Source organism: Micropterus salmoides, unplaced genomic scaffold (assembly GCF_014851395.1).
Source record: "Micropterus salmoides isolate LMB-PRFRI ecotype aquatic unplaced genomic scaffold, ASM1485139v1 Ms_hic_scaffold_16, whole genome shotgun sequence".
NCBI lineage: Eukaryota > Metazoa > Chordata > Actinopteri > Centrarchiformes > Centrarchidae > Micropterus > Micropterus salmoides.
In genome coordinates, this window is record NW_024040707.1 from 11,226,840 (window position 1) to 11,249,506 (window position 22,667).

Genomic DNA, 22,667 nt, shown 5'->3' on the forward strand with positions numbered 1-22,667 from the left:
ATGGATACTGTTACACTGCTTGGATGTCTGTCTGCTGGTCTGCTAGAATACATAAATGTTTTTTGTAGCTTCAGATTTGTTACCCATATCCATCATGTTCAATCAGATAATCAGATAATATATAAATTCACCTGCATATGAGAAAAAAAAAGAGTTGAGAAGAGAAACTGTTGTAGTAGTTTCTTATGACTCAGTGCACAGCTGTTTTAAAGTAATCATTTTAACATTGTTGTCTCATTTTAAAATTCCAGCCATCAATCAGTGGAGACAATTTTAATGTTCAGTTGCCTCTGTATCATTTTTTTCTGTTACATAGACAGTTTCTGCTGAAATACAAAAGAAACAGGAGCTTAATTATTATTGGCGTCAAACCGATGACTGTGACTATTGTTTTTAGACAATAAAAGCAGTGGGGGAAAAAGTCTGTCCTCATTGCCAAGGAGAGTTGTGACAGATCCTGTAAAGGCAGTGACTCACTGGCTATGGTGTTTGAGAGGAATGCAGTTTAGTTAGACCTCAGTATATTGTAGGAGGAGAGAAACTGTAAGGAAGCATGTTAGAAATGTCTTGTAACCATGTTTGTGTAATTGACAATTTTTGGATTCACTGTACACAGATAGTAAATTACATAGATGGAATTACATATCACATTATTTGATCTCTGTTTTCAACAGCTCCCTATCTACTGGTTGTGTCCCTGATTATTTTAAAACGGCTTGCGTGAACCCACTTTTAAAGAAACCTGGTTTAGATCCCTCCCTCCCACATAATTTTAGACCAATTTCAAAACTGCCTTTTATTGCAAAGATTCTAGAAAGAATTGTGTCCAAACAGCTGCTCACTGTGCTGGAAAATAACAAATTATTTGAAAAGTTTCAGTCTGGTTTTAGGAAGTACCACAGCACTGAGACTGCCCTGCTTAAAGTCACCAATGACCTTTTAATGTCTGCTGATGAAGGTATGTGCTCAGTCCTTGTACTCCTGGACCTTAGCGCTGCTTTTGACACCATTGATCACAACATCATGTTAGACAGACTGAGGCACTGGGTGGGGATCTCTGGTACTGCTCTAGAATGGTTTTCATCCTACCTGTCAAATAGGAAGTTTTGCGTGTCTGTAAACAACTATGTCTCTTCATTCTGTCCAGTTAAATATGGTGTGCCTCAGGGGTCAGTCTTAGGACCCATTTTGTTTTCCTTGTATCTGCTTCCCCTTGGACATATTATCCATAAACATGGCATTTCTTTTCATATTTATGCTGATGACACACAAATATACTTGCCCGTCAGATCCACAGACCCTGGAATGCTGAGTTCACTTAACAACTGCCTTTGTGAAGTTAAAAAATGGATGTCAAATAATTTCCTCCAGCTGAACTCAGACAAAACAGAAATTCTGGTCATCGGGTCCCAGCAGATGGCAAATCAAATACTGCCATCTGCTGGTTCCCTAGTAAATCACATTAAGCCTGTGGCAAAGAACCTTGGTGTTTGGTTTGATTGTAATTTAAATTTCGAGCAGCACACCACAAAGCTTGTTCAATCATGTTTTTATCAACTTAGAAATATAGCTAAAATTAGATCAATGTTAACTTTTAAGGACACCGAGACCATTTTACACGCCTTCATCTCATCACGCCTGGATTATTGCAACAGCCTTTTCACTAGTTTAACCCAAAAATCTATTGATCGACTCCAGACTGTCCAGAACTCAGCTGCCAGGCTTTTAACCAGAACAAAGAAATATGACCACATTACTCCTATTTTAGCTAAATTACACTGGCTCCCAGTATGTTTTAGAATTGACTTTAAAATTCTATTGATCACTTTTAAAGCTCTTCATGGCCTCTCGCCTTGTTATATTTCTGACCTTTTAGTCCCATACGCACCAGCACGTACCTTGAGATCCTCGGGTAGAGGTCTGTTGTCTGTTCCAGAGTCTCGACTGAAAACTAAAGGGGACAGAGCGTTTGCTGTCAGGGCCCCGAGGCTCTGGAACAGCCTGCCCGAGGAAATCAGGTCGGCTGAGTCAGTGAACTCTTTTAAGTCCCTTCTTAAAACATACTTTTATAGGAGAGCTTTTCCCGATCTTATTTGACTTTATTTTATCCCTTTTATTTTATTGTATTTTACTAATTTTATATTAAATTTTCATGCTCTTATCTTTTTTTGTATTATTCTTTACACTTGTTAAAGCACTTTGTAACTTGTTTTTGAAAAGTGCTCTACAAATAAGGATTATTATTATTATTATTATTATTATTATGCCATCTCCACTGCCTCACAAACCTGGACAAAAACAACACTTCATCAGAGAGCTGTTTGTGTATTCCAGCTCAGCATTCAATACAATCTCCCCCATGAAACTGATCGGGAAGCTTTGCACTCTGGGTTTAAATACAACACTCTGCAACTGGACATTGGACTTACTCAAAAACAGACCCTAGACAGTTCGGATTGCCGGACACACCTCCTCCACTCTAGTGCTCAATACCAGAGGCCCCCCAGGGCTTTGTGCTCAGCCCCCTCGTGTTCATGCTGTACATCCACACCTGCATCCCCCAAAATGGATTGTGAAGTTTGCGGATGACACCATTAACATCGGCCGGATTTCAAACAACGATGAGACTTAATTTTGGGAGGAAATTGATTATCTTGCTGTGAGGTGCACAGAGAACAACCTACTGCTCAACATCACAAAAACCAAGGAGCTGATCATTTTAGGGAAAAAGGAGTTAAAGACACACAGTCCTGTATACATCAGTGGAGCTGAAGTAGAGCAGGTGAACAGGAAAGCTAAAAAACAGCTATATTTCTTTTTTCCCAACGCCAAGTTCTTGTCAGCTTTTACAGAGGAGCAATAGAAAGCATCCTGACTGGAAACATCACAAATCGGCATGGGATGTGCACAGCCCAGGACCAGAGGGCTCTGCAGGGGGTGATTAAAACTGCTCAGAAGATCATTGGTACCCATCTCCCAAGCATCAGTGACTTTCAAACTCAAATTCATCCTCAGTACTGCTCCACTCAATATAGTTTATTTCTGTTTACCATTTTATGATTGTTTTTGTATTACTGTATATTGTCTGCTACGTAGCAGAAGGAAGTTACAAACTTAATTTCACTTTACAACCTGTTGTAATGTGACCTACCTTCTACCTTGTATTAGGAGTTGCTGTGTATGTGTGTGGTGGAGGAGGCATGTGTAGCATGAAAAAGTTTAATATTAATAATTTTTGTCCTTCCTGTTATTCTGGAGTCGGGAGTCTTTGTCTTACTATAACTTGAGAGGTAATCGTCCTCTATGTTTTAGAACTACCGTTCCCATAATGCATTTGGAGATGTTAACAGAAAGTATAATCTTACCACAGAGTCTGTTAGTTAGTTGTGGGCTACAACCACATACAGCCACATTTGTTAGCTTTTTTTTTTACCTATCTTTGTTTACATTTTAGCAAATTCACATCATTACAGGTATGCCAGATTAGATATTGACAGTTCCTGTTTGCGTTGTACCCATGGATGTGCTACTCTGACACTGAAGAAAACGTGATGATTTCCATGGGTTCTGAAGTTATAAGGAGCGTCTCTTTTCTGTGATCGGATTTATTTATGTTTGCATACACAGTGATATCCTCTGGAAACTGTAAGTCACACTGAATGTAATAATATGTGTATCATGTCATGAGTCAGTTATGTTTCAGAGAAGGAGTACGAATTTTTGACGCAATGCATCTCTCCTGTGCAACATAGCTTTTTTTTTTACAGAGCACATAGCAACCTTTTGTGGCAAATGTTACACAAATCACCACTAATGTATCATATTCTGAGTCAGTGTCACATTAATTCTGCATGAATTGTTCCTTGTATGATGAGTCAGATTCAAGGTAGTGAAGGTACAAGGGGGGGGGGCATAGAAAATGCTGAAAGAGAAATTAAAAGCAGAGGGGAGTGTGCGCAAAGCTTCATTACATGCATTGTCACTCTATATACACGGCTATCTGCATTCATCCCATCTCCAGACATCAGACACCCACCTCAAAGCTAATTCCCCTTTTCTCCATTACCCTCTCCCCCCTCTCCAGGACGCTGGCCATTAGCTCCCTCCACCAGAGCTGGAGATATTAGGGCTGTTTCACATTCGCTCATTAACACTATCTTCATGCAAAATGTAGATTCCATTAACAAACAGTCTGTGTTACTGCCCTGGGCTAACAGGGAAGATGATTCAAGACTTCTGTGGAGAACGTCAAAGAGAGAAAATGCAGAATGGGACAAAACAACTCTTTAAAGAGGTCATAGAGGCATAATAATGATATTAAAAATTCACAAGCCTTTTTCTTTTGTCTCTTACTGAAAAATATCCGAAATGGGATTCAGGTTTCCTTTTTTCCTCCACATGAACAAATCTATCAATACAGGCTGCTTCTGTGTACGAACAGCAGTATACCCTGTTTGTACAAATATCTTCCTCTCAGCTGGAACGCTGGAATTGCCTCTGTAGATCAGGATGTTTAATTATTAAATTAATTAATCCAATGATTGAACTGTTGGTTGGATGCAGCATTGCAGCAGTTAAATGCCTCTTTATACAGATTCTGTGCTACATAACACAATTTCCACTATATGGAGTTTTAAATCATGTCTCCTCCTACTTAGATGTATGTAAAATGTGAATAATTCATAGATAAAACTTTTGAGTGTCTGCCAACATATGCGCAATTATTGGTAGAAGAATCATAGGGGTGGGGGAAAGAAGACTTTGTCCTGGTGTTTATTTTATATCTAATTCAAGACAGACATTTTTCTGAGAGAGAGAAAGATGTGTATGAAAGGCAGTGAAGCAACGAACAAGAGGCGCTAGCTGAGGCTTTGTGTGTGTCCCACTTTGCTTGAACTAATTTTTCATGTCGCACTACAGTTTACAACATCAACACACAAAAGCACCCTTTGAGCTTTGCTGTTGAGGAGCGAGGCGCAGTAGTTCACAAGCGCTTGAATCAGAATGTCCTAAATGTGCCAAATGAGACAGTCTAAATGAGTGGACAGTATGCAGATTCAGCTACACTATAATGCTTTTCATTCAAAAACTAGGCTGCACATAAGCTCAAGAAGCAACTAAACAAGAATATATATTATTTCTTTGTGATACACTGTACTGTGTTTATTTAAATGCTTGTTTGCGTTGTGGCGGGCCCTGACTCTGAAAGAAACCCTAATATAGATTCACCAGTCTAACCTGCATTAGTACAACAATGATGTAGATGCTCCACATGTGACATTGCATTTGCCAGGGTTCCCAGCCAAGTGAAAAGGAACGCGAGCTGATTGATAGTCATGCCAGGTGATGCTGTGACACTGCAGATCAATACACTGGTATCATGCATGTGGAGATGAAGCATCAGAGAGACAGGAATGACTCATGAAGTCTAAATGAGAGGAAGGACTAACATTTTAATTTCTTTTTCACAGTAAGGGTTGAGTTTTAGACAATTTAGAAATTATTTTAGAGGTACAACCATTCCTAGATTGCACTTTCTTCTAATAAGTAAGTTTCACCCATATGGAGTTCATACACAAAGAGGAAATTTTATCATTTTAGGTCTACAGAAACAACAAGGCCAACAGGCGAATTTCTTTCAAGCTTGATCATAAGAATGGATGATGAGAAATATTTCTTGTGTCTGTTGCACATAAATCAAATGAAGGAAGACTGTGGCAGCTGCCATGTAAAGCACTCTCACACACCCTCTGAATCCAATAAATATCTCCCCAAGCGCACCACCCTAATAGTCAAGTAATAGCTGGCTAACAGTGCTGAGCACATTTCACAGCGAGCAGGGGAGATAGTTTTGTCACAGAAAGCGAATACTCCCAGTGCACCTCCCTCGGTGGTGACAATAGGGGGGAAAAGACGTATTTGTGAGGAATCACACATTTCAAATCACACATTGAGCTTCTAAGTATAGCCAGGGCTTATCTGCGCTCCTGGAGACAGAAGCTATGAATACTGCATCCCTCCAATTGCTGCCACCCTGTCAAAGAGGGTTTCAATGTTGAGGCATGCTTGAATGGATAAAGTGGATTTTTTACCATGAGAAAACCATTCACTTCTCTCCTGTGTTCCTTAACATACAGACGTGGGATGACGAGGGGAGCTGACTCTTCCTGAAGGACTCAAAAGCCACATTATTTTAAGAAAGGAAGCAATAGAAGCTCCCAAATCTTTCTGGAAAACTCTGAACAGGAGAAAGTGATGTATGATTGTCTCCACCAGCTAAAGGCCCAGTTTAAAATGAGGTCCAAGTGTTCAACAGGGGAGGCAATCTGTTTACAGTGACTGTGTCTGTTTCAGCTGCTAGAACTCAGTTGTTATTTCTACTTTTTGTCTGGACGAAGATTGACTTCCTGGTAAAAGCAAGCAAACTGAGTTCTATCAATTCAAAGAGGCACAGCTCTGCACCCCTGCAACGATTTCACTGTTGAACACCTGGACCTCATTTTCACTACTGGCACTGTCATTTCTGGAGATAATCATACATCACTTTCTGATATATGGTGTTTTCAGGAAAGGTAGGGTGAGCTCCAAATGCTGGTTTGTGCCAAATGGGTGGGGTTTCCACACCATTTACATTTGGCACACAAAATGACACGTGTGGTTACGTGACAGCCTGAAACAGTGGCAGGTCCATGTGAAGCAAACAGTGGAGACTGGTAAACATTAATTTCACACGGTTGAATCTTTGCCAAAATTTGCACATATATATACAGTGCTACAGCATTTTAAAATGCCGTACCTGCTATTTATGATATTTATCTGATTTTGAATGAAACTCGTTTCCCAAGAAGTGTTCCCACAGCTTTAGCCACACTACCTGCCACTGTTTAATAATTTTCCCCCACCCCTGTCACTACACAGCATGTGGCATGCAAGGCCAAGTGGAGTGCACCCTGAGTGATTTCAATGAGTGTCAGGAGGTCACAGCAGCATGGTCTTAATAACACGTTTTGTGTAAAGTGCAAGAACAAAGCACTAACACTGTAATTTCATTTGTCCTCTGTGCAAGCTGAAATCTCAGGAATTTTACCCTGTTATATTCATTGCTTCGTTGCCATACTTATCAGTTTTCATCAAGATCATGGCTTCTAGTGATTTTTATTTATTTTTAATGGTCCTGTATATATCAGGGTGTATGCAGGGTCCTAAAAAGTATTAAAGTTGAAAAATGTATTTAGCTACTATTAAGGCCCTTAAAAAGGATTAAAAAGTCTTATACGCCATTTTCTGAGGTATTGAATTGTGATACTTGTTTGTTTCAGTATGTATGCATGAATTTAATCAAAATGTAGGCGCATAGTTTATTTATGGAATCCTGCTAGATTTGATGCCATCTAAAATAGACAAGGTGTTTATCTGTAGAAAAGATACAACCTCATTAACCTTGTGTTGGGTTAGTCACTCAATTTATTCAACTCCAATCTGTGGCGATGATGTCTGGAAATGTATGAAAAGGGTCTTAAAAAAATGTCTTAAAAGGTGTTGAATTTAACTTCAGGATTGCAGATACCCTATATATCCACATATATATCCAAGGGCATGAGCTTGTATGCCCACCATTCACCCCAACCACCTTCCCACAACTTCTGGCAGGACATAGCAGTTCATGGACTGCTAAAACAAAAACAAACAAAAAAAGCCATTGAACATAATTTATGCAGCAATTACATTCCCTCTAAAACATAGGCAAAAAACACTTAGTGGTATTTTAAATGTAATTCTTTGGGAAGTAGGGTTGCACTAAAATGATGTGGCTATACAACATCCCTTCCACAATAATTCTCTTTGATCAGACTGATAAGACACTCAATGATTGCATTGTATTGTGGTGCAGTGGCTCTATGGTGCGCTGTGTTGGTCAAGAGATGTCGGTAGATTGATGTTGAGCTGCTGGCGCATCAGGCCACACACTCTGGCACTCCTGAGCTCGTATCAAAGGTCCCCGTCAACATCACAACCAGTACCCTTTCAGGCACACTCACTTCCTTGCGCTGTCATCTTTCCTTTTTTGTGGTATCATTACTAAAAAACTGGAGAGCAGAGCCCAGCTTGCTTAATGCTATCTGCCAACACTCTATTTTGCCATTCATCCCTTCTTAGAGGGATCTATCCAGCTTCAAAGGGTACCCAGTCAGCCTTTGGTCTGATGACATGGATTAAATCCCCAGACTAAAGATTTTATAAAAGTGATTTTGTTTTTCACACTTCTTCATCTTGTCAAATGTGCATACTGGACAGCTGAGTGTGGCTGAAAGAGCATGTTGTGAGTGTAACTGAGACTTAAATATAGGCATGCAAACAGTGAATCAAAGTGCATTAGGTTGTAAGCTTTGCCTCATTGCTAATTGGGTTGCCAGTGCGCTCTTATTAAAATCTGCCACTTTTCTTTTTCCCTGTTCCAAGCCGTATTCTATGATTCTTGGCTGAAAGTGTCTTGCAAACCATTAGAGAGGTATAGTAGAGCGCTGCAGGCAAATAGTGTATGATGGTTGTTACAGTCAAAAATATGTTACAGTAGCTTGGAAACAGTATTTGTGTATCATAGCACAGAAGCAAATCACAAAAGCAAGTATAAGATGTTGTCCACGCTCTGTGCCTCTCCCTATGCATTTTTTTTGTCCTAATTGATGTTTTCGTAGCAGTTATTCGCTGTACTGAGTTGACAGTTTGAGGTTGATGTGGAGGGGTTGTCCTTTTCATTTACTGTTTTATGATCCCATTATAATGAAGCCTTTCAAGGCCATAATTGTGCTCGGCGGCTATGCAAATACACTTCACTTGACTTTGTGAACAAAAAATCTAAAATTTGACCTTACAAAAGCTTTTTAAATCAAGCAGTACTCAAGTCAGTCACGATGCATACATTCCTCACAGCAGGTCCGGCTAATGGCTTTGTGACAGTGGCCCCGAGCTTAGCCACAGGGCCTTTCCCCTGTGATCCAGCTGCCATCAGAAGCCTCTGACCTGTACTGCTACAGAGGCTATCTAAGGACTGAGAAGTAACTGCCCTCAGAGTTTGAAGGAGCTCCTGTCAGGGAGCTTACCAATCTGTGACAGCAAGCTGCAGTGATTGAAGGTGTTAATGGCCAAATGAGACGTGATGATGGCCTGTCTGACCTTCCCATCAATCCCACCAGAGCACAGTGTCCAAATTCAAGTCACTTAACACAGTCCATCTACTGTATATTCAAAGTAAGCATGACGTAATGCAAGAATACACCCTCACACTGCTTTCTATTCAGTAGTTATCACGAAGAAATATAGAACACTCAACTCATAGAACTGCTGTGGTCTGTCCTCAGAAAAACTACAACTTCATTCAGTGTTGTATGCTGATACCATGTTGCAAGATATGCTTTATATATTTATACTTACATAAAATTAATTAGCAAAACATTTTTAAAGCAAAACTGACAAAGATTCAGCGTTTCCAGCTTCTCAAATGATCTTAGGAATGTTTCATGATTTTTCACATTTAGTGGACAAATCATCAGTGAATTCAGAAAGTGATCCAATGAAATGTAAATGCTAATTAGTTGCAGTCAACATCTTGGTTAGACTTATCTCAGTAGGCTTAAGTGAGATAGATCAACTCAGCTTCAACTTTATCTGAAAGAAATTTAGGTGTGCAGGTTGCAGCCAGGAATTTAAGACATAGATCATAGAAATGCACCAATGACAACAAACAACAGTAATCTATAGTAACAAACAACAACAAAGCAACATAAGAATTGAAACGAGATCTTGTTCCAAGATGTTCTGAATATGTCCGCTGGACATCATCAGATTCTTTAATAAGCACACACACAAAAAAAGCCAGTGATAATGAAGAATTTAGTGGCTGATATGAATCATTACTCTCCCCCGCTGTCTGCAATAAAATAGAAAGTATGTCTTTCATATCAATACACGGTACTCTGGGCATGGCCTTGTGCCTCCTCTGTGGCTTTCAGCAGGAAACGTATTTGATTCCAGGGTTCTTCCTGTGTATAGTCTCGCTGCTCTTAAATCCTTGTGTCTAAACTTCAAGGTCTTTCTCTCACAAACATCATTTTCACGGGGATAAAAGAAGGCACCTTAAATTCAGGGTCCTTTGACATAGTTGAATTTTGAAATGCTATGATTCTGTGTGTGTGTGTGTGTGTGTGTGTGTGTCTGCAGTATCCATATTTACAGCCTTGATGTCTGCATCTTGGGTTTTTACAATTCCTGCTGTATGACAGTCTGCTTAGTCCTCGCTATGTCTCCTCTTAGTCTCTTTCGTTAAATTCTCCGTAGCAGATAGTGGGAGAATGCAAACCTTTTCTTTGTAGCAAAGCTTAGCATCAACTAAGCTAACTTTAAGGCAGTCCTTTAAGTGAAGAGTGGGACCTGATAATTGTTCCTTTCATCTGTCTTGTTAATTCTTAGATCAAAGGAGATGAGGCAGAGCGTGAATGGGACACTGATTACAAACCACAGCTAAGAGTTGGATGGGGTAGCAGCTCAACAACACTGCCATCTGGGCTTAGAGATCAAGGCAAAACATTTTTGTGAAAACTCTGTTTCATGTCCCTCTTTGACATTATAACAAAACTCTCACTGATTGTGTTCAAAGATGCTAAAATACCATTTCAGCTGACCGCTATGCAATTTTCAAGGCCTTGCCTGTGCTTCTGCAGTCATCTTCCATAGCTGAATTAAAATTTTTGTTCTACTAATTGTACTTAAAAATTAATGCAGGTTTTGAGAGCCAGTCTACTGCTAGCATTCATCATGTTCTGACAGCTTCCCGTGAAGATTAAGCCTTCACCCTCAACGCCAGAGGAAAATAGGGAGGAGCCCAGATGAGAAACAGGGTCATTAACTTGAGGCTCCTCAGCGGAAATAGGTGTCTGATTGAGCAATGGGGATTTTCTGAGAAGAAAGCTTTGAAAAAGACTTTGAACCATAAAGGGAACATGTAAAAGATTTGTATGAGTATTTTTGTAAAATATGGGACAGCTGGATACTGGGTGATGCTGTGGTGAAGATTATTACAGGAGCATAATTTCTCTCCTAGTGATATGCTGATCTTTTGCTTCTGGATGAGAGAAACAAAAGCTGAGCACTAAGCCCACCAGGTGCTGCCTGTGTGGTAATCTAAGGTGCATTTGAAATAGATTCATTGCACAGCAGCTTATTGGTCTAGCTTTGCACTGAAGTCAACTTGTTTAGGAGATTAGCTGCTAAAGATTGAAATGACACCAGAAACAAGTGCTTTCACTTTGGAGGAGATGAGTATCCAAATTTATACAGAATTTCAGAATCACTATCTCTGACTTTGCTTTCAAACATTTATCTTTTTCTAAATTTTGGTGGGCCTGTCTGAAACTTTTCCTGAAAGTTTTCCTGTGGATAAAATTATCTGAAGGATAATTTCAGGACATTTTGCAGTGGTACCTTCATTATTGTGCAGTATGTATCCAAAGTGAAGAAAATGTTTTACCTGTAAACAATGGTGTAATCATAAGGCAATACTAAGAAAATCTGTTAGCATTTTCCCAATTTTCTCATCTTGTAGATCTTCTTACTGCTATTGCTCACTCTTGCTGTGTGAAGGGTGTAAGCTAAAGGTCCTATTGACTAAACCAGGACATGATCCCTCACTGATCTTCCCACTTGGGAGCACGGCCAGTTGTGTTTAATGGAGCCAAGCCAGAAGCACTGCCTGCAGGAATTTTACCAGGGTCTCAACAGTGGTGCACAGGTCTGACTTAACTAACTGGTAACTGTACCTTGAGCCTGATGTCTTTATGGTTGGTCAAAATACATCTTGGTCCATTACATGCCTGTTATTGTGAATCTGTGAAAAATGTTCAGTTTGAAAATGTACTTGCCTGTATTTGTTCATGTGTAGGTTAGCTGAGCAGGGATGCTCTTTTTTTAGCTACGCACTGCTGCCTACTCTCACCGTTGCACACAGTCACAGCTAGACGCTGCACAGTACACTCACAGTTTTATCTGTTGGTCACTGAGCAGCCCCTCTGCCTTTGACTCACTGCTCTTACGGCATCTGAAAAGTAAAACCTTGAAAAACAACTTGACACAGAAGTTTGCAACTTTTACTGCCAAGCTACAGCACACCTAAAATGATTGTTGTGAAGCATCATGTAATCTGTTTTTAAAATATCAACATTTCCACATATACAAGCCCTTTGGTGCCTAAATGCAGAAAAGCCATTAGTGCTATACTCAAGTGTTTCCTAGCATGCGGTGAGTAGGAAGTGCAGTGAATGTGATGATGAGCTGCTCCCTGTTTTGTTTGTATCTTGTGCTCCACATAAGGGAGAACATACTATATGTCTATAACCAGGTGATGCACATCGACATTGCTGTTGTCTATCAAAACATGGGTGCTTATATAAAGAATGCATGTAAACACAGAAGAGACATTAATTCAGATCTTTAAATATATTTACTATTTGTCAAAGCCACAAACCGCTCACTCAGTGTACACTGTAAATGACTGCACTACACTCTGGCTTTGTGTCTTAGTATATTGTACTGCATGTCTTGTTGCTAATAAAGGTCCTGTCAAGCTCTGCCTCATGTTTGCCAGGGGGCTGCTTTGCTGTGCCAGTGCATAATTGTACAGGTCTCCCTTGTCAGCACTCCAAAGCTCCCTGGGCTCGACATGAAGCATCACAGCAAGAGAACAAGGGTCACTACCAGTAGACATATCATTAATCACAGAATCTGGGGGTTTTAGCCTGGGATTATCCGTCCGTAGGGGGGCTGAGTCAGTTATGGAGTCCCCCGTAGGTGCCACAGCTAGAGGGAAATGTCAGTCTGGTGGTGCCTGATAGACTCTGCCCTGGTTGAGGCAATCTGCAGCGAGGATGAAAGGGCTGGAACATTGATTTCAGTTCAAGAAGCAGGTGGGAGGAAAAGGGAATGCGAGTGAGTTGGAAGAGCCTTTAAACTAGCAGTCTATCCCCCAGTTGAGGGAAATGTAGTCGGATAAAGTGTGGCAAAGCCCATGTGGGTGAAGAAAAAAACCTCACGTCAAGATGATTCAGGTCACTTTCTCCTCTCATATGATTAGTTCTACCCCTACTTTCATCCAGTCACCGTATATTTTGAAATCACTGGAAGTAGCAGTCAAACACATAATAACCCAGTAAAACCCTCTTTAGTGTTGAACTCAAGGGCATAGGTTTGGCCTGGTAGGGACACGACAGCCTCACCCCTTTTAATACCAATTCTGTCAAAATCAGCAAGGTGAAGGAGCGTAGAAACAACTGTTTGCGGCTTGCAGCTCTCTCTCTTTCTCTGTCTCTCAGCACTGTTCATGTTCTGAACAGCTAAGCAATAGTCACGTTATCTCAGCCGATAGACGTAGCCTCTGGGAGGGCACATCGAAATGATCTAAAATGACTTCACTGTTCACATTGGAAAATACGAACAAGTTTGTTGAAATATTGGTATGGAAATGTCCCTACTGTCAATTTGCAAACCTATGCCCTTGGTTGAACTAATACTGTAGAATGAATTAATTAGCCACACTAAAAATACTTCAGTACAGCATACTGTACAGTGTGTATAGAAATGTTCAAGGAAGTAATCTCACTCTGAGGATGTGTACCTTCATTTTCATATGGGAGTGACAGGATAATTCTAAGCGAAACAAAAAGAAGTGCCATGTTAAGGATTATACACATACACATATTCAGAGAGAAGTAAGGATTAAATTCAGAGCTACTTTCATGAACACACTGTTCTTTTCTTAATTCACTCTTCTCGAGGCGCTGGTTTTCTAACCATATTTTGTCAGGTTCACCCTGTTACTTTCCCACTGCAAGTTTCAAATGAAAATAATGTGCCATACTGTCCAATACAGAATAAAGCATCATATTTAAATGCCTCTGTCCAGGGCCATTCCAGGTGGATTTGATGAGTGTCTGGGACAAGGAGAACAGGTGCCCTGCAGTTTTCTGACTGCACCCCCTAAAGTGGGGCGGGGGTCAACTGCCCCCAAGGCTGTTGTCTTAACCTGTGTGATTAATGGTGCATTAACGAGATGGCAGGTCTTTGAGCACATCACCGCTCTCACGTTGCCTCTGTATTATTAATGCCAGCACAAAGAGCCTGTTTAATGAGCCAGAACACTCTCAGTGGATGTTGATTAGGCATGCAATGGGTGTAAAGGCCCACCCTTCTGAATGTGCCTACATTTCAGGGGATGAGATTTCTTTTTATTTTAATGTGTATATTTTTTCATCTTTATTAACAAAAGTTTGTGACACTGGAAGCCCTGGGAGAGAGAAAAGGGATGCCAGGGTCAGATTTGCCCACTAAGGTCCAAGAATGCCCCATTAACTTAGATTTAAAAAAAATTATTATTATTTTTTGAGTTACACAGAGGAAAGGTACAACTCATTTTATATTTAGGCTGATGCAATGAAATTACTGTAAAGATACATCAAGGAGTAGACAGACATTTTGGGAATTTGCATTCCTGCCAAGAGTTAGATTAGAAGGTCGATATCACTCTAATGTCTGTCTGGTAAACATGAAGCTACAGCCAGCAGCAGGTTGGCTTAGCTTAGCATACAGAATAGAAACCGCTAACTTGGCTCTATAAGTTGTTAGCTAATTAGTGAGTTTTAGAGTTGTTTCCTCTGGACAGTGCCAGGCTAGCTGTTTCCCAGCTTGCTTCCAGTATTTATGCTAAGCTAAGGTAGCATCTCCTGGCTCCTGGCTTCATATTTAACAAAAAAAGTGAAAATCGATCCACTGATTTAACTCTCAGCAAGAAAGCAGATAACTTTATTTCCCAATATGTCAAACCTACTGCTTTTTCACAAAAGAAAAGAAAATGCAGCTCTTATAATCACTGTGTTGTACGTTTACATTTGGCCTGGTGTGTGAATTCTGTGGATTCCCCTCTCATTAAAGTGACATTCAGTGCTTTCTCTGACATTCATTATACTCCTTTTCTGTGGGGAACACAATATAATGAGAGTGAACAGGTAAAATTACCAATTTAGAGCAATGACATTATGCATTTTTACCACTAGCTTGTTGACTGAATATGAGAGAGCCCATTAAGCCAAAGTAGAACTGAAATGATCAGTGTGCATCAACTATCATTAATGTTTCCAGCTTTTTTAAATGTACAAATTAGCTTATAGCAGAAAAATAGCAGTATGTGTTGTTTTTCAGAGGCCATCTTACAGTACAACATGAAGCTAATAGAATACATTATGTATAGAAGTTAAAACTGTTTTTAATATAACATAAGCCCCAAACATATTTTAGTTTTTCTTTCTTAGCGGTACATGGCGATATAGAAAATTAATTTCTGTTCTTTTTCCTACATATCATCAGTCATCATCATCAAAAAACACCTGTTCATTCTTTACTAATGCATCGAATTAGTCAGAAAAGTGCACGTGGGGTCTTTCTAAAAGACTGATAGGAAGTTAATATCACTGTCCAGGGAATAGATAAATATTCATGATTTGTTACAAGCCTAATAGAGAATTCCCGTGTGTAGAGTTTGTATGTGCATGCTCCTGCATTACACATACTGTGCAATTTCAGAATTTGCATCAGTCCATTTCCACGGATTAAAACAAAATAGACTTTTTTCATCTGCTGTCACAGAGTCTTTATATGATAATGTATCTGTGATCCTATGCATGGCCTATAGCAATGTGGTTATTTTATCATGGTTTTCTGAAGGTGAGGGGCAATTGAAACAACAGGGTTATCTTTACTTCTGTTTGGTTAGTACAACATGATCACAGCAAGGCCAAATAATGTGTGCTGTCGCTCTGACAAGGAAGGCGGGGGAGGGAGAACCACATGCATTGTAATCACTGCGGTTGACCGGCATATCAATTTCAGAGGGCAGGATTCAGGTCTGCACTTGCCTTTCACAAGGAATCTTGAAACGTGTTAATGAACATCACGGCGTGGTGATATTATTCCTCGTTGAATTGCACTAATTCACACATACACAACTGGAACCTTTTTCCAGGTTTTCTGAAATCCCCAAATCCTTAGACTCCTTGCAAATGATTCCCTCACTCTTTCATCAATGATGTGAATTTCATTCTGGAGCATATTAGCATATATTTTGTTGTCATGCCACATAATTTAGCAGCATCTGTGCAACGATGCAACAGCTTTGAGTGCAGAACAATAACCAGTTTCTATGGGGAACGTTCCAGTACAATTCAACAAATGAATTCATAAAGCAACAATTACTTTGACCGGCTGTTATTATCCTTTCAAACTGCAGCAATGTTGCGACAAAGGTGGCAATTAAGAAACGTTCTCCTTAAAGACGAGGCTACATTTCTGAACAGCTCTAATTACTGAAGAGAATAAACCTGCTCTATCTGCGGTGCTCCCATTAAACGTCCATGCTGTTGTAACTGCTGTGAGGGCTAGAAAGGTTTCCACATTACAGTAATCACTTTAATTTCCTTACATAATCAGCATAATCAGGGCTCTCTTTAGTTTTTGTGCAACGAGGGTGAAGAAGCAATTCTTTGTCATTGACATGGTAATAATGCTAAGACCATACAATGAAGCTGCTTGATGAATGCAGAATCAGTTGTGTTTACACTTTTAAATTCACAGACAAGAACCTACAGTACATGGTGTGTGTTCTCAATCTGTAATTATGTCACACCCCGCATTGTTCCCTGGCACGTTATTAATGGTCTACTGATGGTGCTGAAAGTCTGAGACAAGACGGGCACAATGACAAAAGAGAAAACGCTCCAAGCATCGTTGTTCATCTCTTTGAAGTGAAGTTGCTCAGTAATTCTCAGCCGTTAATGGTTTCTCTTGTCTTTAAGCATATGGGGGCGCAGTTATTTTTTACTCTTTTGTCACTTTCCACTGGACACTGGAATCTCACCATCAGTCTCAGTGACTGCAGCAGATGGATCAACCATCCTGTGGCAGACACAAACAAACACAAACACTAAATGCTTGCCCAGTCAGCCAGTACACCTGATACCAGCTTTACAAAACTCTGTGTGTGTGTGTGTGTGTGTGTGTGTGTGTGTGTGCGTGCGTGTGCGCGTGTGTGTGTCAATATGTTGCATTAGACTTTTTCGTTGTCCCTCATTTTGACAGACAGGGTCATAATCTACATGTAGCCATTTTATTAGCATTTAATTTTGAAAAACAACTCTAACTTTAATATACAGAAGTTACAGATTATGCATTTATAAGGGCATGGAGAGAAAAGATGAACACAGGCCGACCACACGGTCATTTTTCATGGCACCACACAAAGCAGATAAAAGATTTTTACCTCCTTGCTGCCACTTGCTTCCCCCGTAACATAAGCTGCCGCTGACTGATAAACATTATCAGTATTACTTGCTTGTCCTTCACCCTTTACCCCACAATCTCTTTTTTCACTTTGTTTATCAGCCACAATACAATTATTGGTTTCTAAGCTTTGACTACAACCAGCTAGTCAACAAGAACATGCATGTGAGATCAAAGACAAGACAACTACACAACAGCTAATTAATATGCACACTACCCACCAACTGGACAGTGGGTCTTCTGCAGGTGGTCTACATGTGATTAGTGACAGTGTTGCATGTGAATTACTTTGTTATGGTAGATTACCCTTAGTCTTAAGGAAGGCCTTCTTTACCACTTCTTCAGGTCATCTGCCCATCCCTTGGTAGTAAAAGGCAGAGGTATGATCTCATTATATTATATTATTTATGGTGTGACAGGTTGTGTTCCCACATCATTTATTACAACTCCAGGATAAAAAAGAAGACACCTGTAGCATACTGCTCACTCACGCCGGATTAACGTCGATAAGATACACTATTATTTCAAGCTGATTCAATTTGGATTGGAGTAAATAAATAATTTCCATTTCAATGTCAAATAGTGAATCTGAAATGCCTTTTAATGCTTTTACTACACAAACAATTGTAAGCACAGGCAGTAAATAACTTCTTAGCCAGTCCCTACAAATGAATGAATTTTTATGCTAAATTAGTGCTGACTGGGTTTCCCTCAGTTCCTGGGTCAATGTCATCCTTCTGAATGTTGGTATTTTCACTAACTCTCAGTGCATGTCCCTGAAAAAAAATTAGCTTCAGTAATAATTTTGCCTTTTAACAGAGAGAGGCAAGTAGCCAGTTGGAGGTAGCATTATCTGCTAGTGCTAACGCAAGCATTACTTGCCTTCTCTCTACTAACCACCCACGTTGTTAAATTCATTCATTTTATTATTTCTAATCACTTCAGTGTACACTTCCAACACACATTTTTTACACAAAATATAAGCAATCTGTAACAACATAATATACATACGTGTTCCGTGAGGGAGTAAGGTGAAGGGGAGTAGAAAAATCTTACAGCAGTAAAATCCTTCATTTATGTGTGGAAATGTGTGTGCACATGGGTGTATCAATATTTATCTGTCTCTGAAGCAACATTGGCAGGTTTGGCGATAGTTGCTTGGAATGCAGTCAGTTCATCAAAATGAACCATTTAATCAATACTGGTGGTGATTCTATAAAGACTACCAAGATTTCACACCAAGGCACAATCCTGTATAGCATTAAGGACTAACTTATCTAAGAATGAATACAGTGCAAGTGGTGAATACATTTTGGTGAAGCAACACTAACATGTATTGTAGCTATAAATATGGTCACTGCATCTTTGCCGTGCTTCTTTTTTCAGAAATTACACAATTTGCACGCTTGGTTAATGCCCAAAGGTTTCGGAATAGTGGTTTAAAACATGGTACATACATCCAGCATCTGCTCCCCCTCCACAGAGACCACAAGCCCACTCTGAAACTTTAATGTTTCATCAGATAATATCTGACTTTGCATGTGCTAGAAGAAACCACATGCACCCAGAGATACATGAACAGAGGACAGATGCTCTCTTAAAATGCTGCAGAAGCACCAAGAGCCTAGCATGGCGCGCTGTAACATAGAGAACATTATTGACTTGGATTTCTGGTTATTAGCATACTGACATTTGACAGTAGAAGTGAGAAGAGCAGGGGGCTAATGTGCTCACTGCGACATTTCCCTGTGGACCTGTCAAATGAACTCTCGTAACCCCTTTAGCTTTTCTCATCTCCAAGAGTGCTGATGGAATGAGGGTCAGGTCACTTCTTCTTTATCTGTCACAGGAATGGAAATCGGCAAACAAGAAGAGTATTCTCTGTGTTTTTGCAGTATGTTATCATGGATCTGCTGCTGTTTGGCTTGACGACTACCAAATGACTTATGACTTATGTTAGAGAAAAATTCTTCTTTTCTATGCACATAAACTGTCTTCAACAAAACACACGATTTTACTCTTTCAAGAACTCCTCTGTTGTCAACAAAGTGAAAACACAGAGTGGAGTTTTTTGAGCATTACCAAGTTTCAGTGAGACTAGACGCTTTGACCCAGAAAATGAAATGTCCACACCCCCTGTGAAAGCACTGTCACTGTCTTTGGGGGACATCACAGTTTCCAACAGGGGTGTCAAATCGTGTGCTCTGGAAGTCCAACAGTGTTCTGGTTCCATTTTAACCACCAGGGGCTGTATTCACAAAGCGTTGCAAGTGATATATTATTTGTGCCATGGTGAAATTCTTAAAGATCACATTAATATAAGTCCTGATAAATCTTAAAGTATTATAAAGGTAAAAGTGGAACCATTAAGTCTGCTAGCATGGTGCACAATGATTAAGAGTGAGAAGGGGGACTTTTATTGATCTGTGGATCTTAAAGAGAGGGGAAAATGGCTGCAGGAGCAACAGAAAAGTGCTGCAAACCCTCAGAGTAACAGAGTTATAAAAGTATTACAGATTAGTTTGGACATAGGGAATATTTGTGGTTGATCTTCATCTCATTAGGGACAAGGTTGTATTTCTCATTCAATAAATCAATGCTATTCCACCATTAACACTGTTCCACAGCTTCCATTAATTTCATTACCATTGGATGTGTGCACCTTCTGAGCCAACGAAGCAGCATTACTGGATATAACGGACTTCTCTCATGTTGTTGAATCATACAAACAGTCAAAGTTGTGACTAATTTCCACCACCTCCTAACATGAAACTGACAGAAGTGTAACAAACCGCTCATTCCTGAAGAAAACCATCCTAAAAACCAAAGGGGTTTAAGTTGTTTATAGGAATGGTTCTATGATATGTTTATATGATGTATATTTGTATCCTAATGGCCCTATTTACATTTGTCATTTCTTCAAATTCCCCTCATCCACACCGATCATTCAGTGGTTGAGCTGATCAGGGATCAGATAAACGCTCAATGCACTTTCTGTGTGACCAAATGTGTTGAAATCACCGGAGACGCTTTTTCCTGTCGTTTTAATGAGACAGAGAGGAATGAAGGCTAATCTCCGTTTCATTTCAGTCACTTCAGCTGTCAGTAGGAGGAGTAAACATTATGTATGCATCTTGGTGAGATGGATACGTATAGACCTTTTTAAAATCCGGCTACAATGCTACATCAGATTCGTCTTGAATGCATTTAAGTGTAGCTTTTTTGATATCTGCCATCCAATCGGCCCAAAACACATGACGTTTGGTGTAAATGGAGTCTTTGATAAGAATAATAATGTTCATTGTAAGTTAGTGCTTACCCCACACACCTGGGATGATTGCTCATTCTCTTTACCATCAGCATAATGGCTGGAACATGCTTCTCTGGGCTACATGGACGCAACACCGCCTACCAACACAATCACCTAATTAGCTTTCTTGGTGCTCTGGTCCACATGACGCATTGATGAGATTTGGGAGAGACCCACCAAGATGTTTGGAGCCATCTTCAGAGAGCCATACTTCCAGTCTTGCAAATAAAATAGTAAACTGAGGTCAACATATTGAGATTTGTGTTAGAGACAAACAAACCTCCTCATTGAGATAAAAGTTCTTGTCTTTTCACTGCTCAGAGTCACCCAGAGAACTTTCCTTAATCACCTCTAAGCTGGAGCTGCTTGTATACGTTTTTTTTATGTTAAAAAGCTCTCTGAGAGTTTTCTGAATGATTTGACTAATTACTTCTTCCTGTCTCCTTGACTCTTTATCCTCTCAGTGAAATCATCAGGTATAATATCAGCCCTTCATGGCATAGGATTTGAAATGCCTGGATTAGACTCTTTGTTATCCTGTGTATAGTTGCGGGAATGTTCATGTGCTTAAATACCAAACCGTTCAAAGTAGTGGGAGGAGGATCCCTCAGGGAAATGCACTGGAAGAGTCTGTAACACCACTGCTTTTCATTTTGTACATCACGCTATGCATTCTCATGGCATGCCGTGTCTCAAAGTATGCATTATACTGAGGAGCTCTGTTGCTTTAATATTTGATATTTCCTATGGGGTCCACTGTGTGACGATCAAAGATGGAGACAACCTTGAAATACCTCCTTCAATTTACACAGGGAGGGTATCATGAGAAAAGCAGGCTAAAATGGAGGGGTGGCAGAAAAAGATGGTGCATTAAGGAGCTGAGACTGAGAGAGAGGAGGTGCAGGAAGTGGGGAAGAAAGTGAGTTGTGTCTAAGTAGTGGGAGGAGGATCCACAACCTCAGACCCCAAACTGATGACTAATTAAAGTTGTTAGGCCTTTATTTATCACTTTTCAGTTCTATTATAAGTGGCAAGGAAGCATGTTGTTATTTTGCTTCGGAACCAATTTAAAAGGCTTGTCCGCCATCCTTCCTTATTAAAACAAAAACACCCTTTCCGGTAGGACTGCACGATTAATCTATTCGCAATCGCGATGTCGTCATGTGTGATTACATAACCCCAAAAAGTGTGCGATTTAATAAAACAAATAAAGTGTGTGTGACACTCTGTGTGCGGTGTAGTCTGCTCGCTATCCCCACCCACACTGGGCTCTCACATGTGCCTCTACAAACAGATGGGCCTACATGCAATCAGAAAAATTATTTATGAGCAGTGTGTGAGTAACTTTTAAGACAAGAACCTACCGTAACTCCCCTTAATAAATAAAAAAAAAACAACACAGAAATGAAATAGCTGTAACTGGATTTAATATTCAACGAGTGGTAAAATAGAATACTATTAAATGAAATTATAATGAATATTGTAATTAATACAGGCTATTATTGTTATACTAACAGTATACTATTAACTGACATTATTAAGACTATACTCTTTATTTAATGTTATAATATCATACTAATATAGATGTCTATGAAGATTCTCAGTCATCCAGGTCATAGTTATCCAACGAAGGTTAAAATCAAGGGCAACTGGACTTGGTTGAAGATACTGGAAGACGTTTCGTCCCTCATCCAAAGGACTTCTTCAGTTCTGACTGACTAGCAGGGAAACTCAGCTATTTAACCTCAGTGGGGTCATTGGCCCGGGTCATCGATACCGCTAGTTCGTTAGTGTTCCCTGTTGCTGTGACGACAGTCGTTACAGTCGTTAAGACTACCTGTGGCCAAGACTGAACGACCATCATTGGTATCTTCACCTGACCATACTAATATACTCATGTATACAAGTTCCTCCTCCAGGTTGTGGATAGAGCCTCTGCAGGGGACTAATATAGATTTAGCCAGAGTCACGATGCCAGTGT

The 22,667-nt window shown here is 39.9% G+C and overlaps 1 protein-coding gene across 1 annotated transcript in view; it reads right to left on the reverse strand.

Moving 5' to 3' along the window:
- Positions 1–22,667, reverse strand: part of LOC119906262 (metabotropic glutamate receptor 4-like) — a 199,466-nt gene that overhangs the window by 145,328 nt on the left and 31,471 nt on the right. The window lies entirely within an intron of this gene.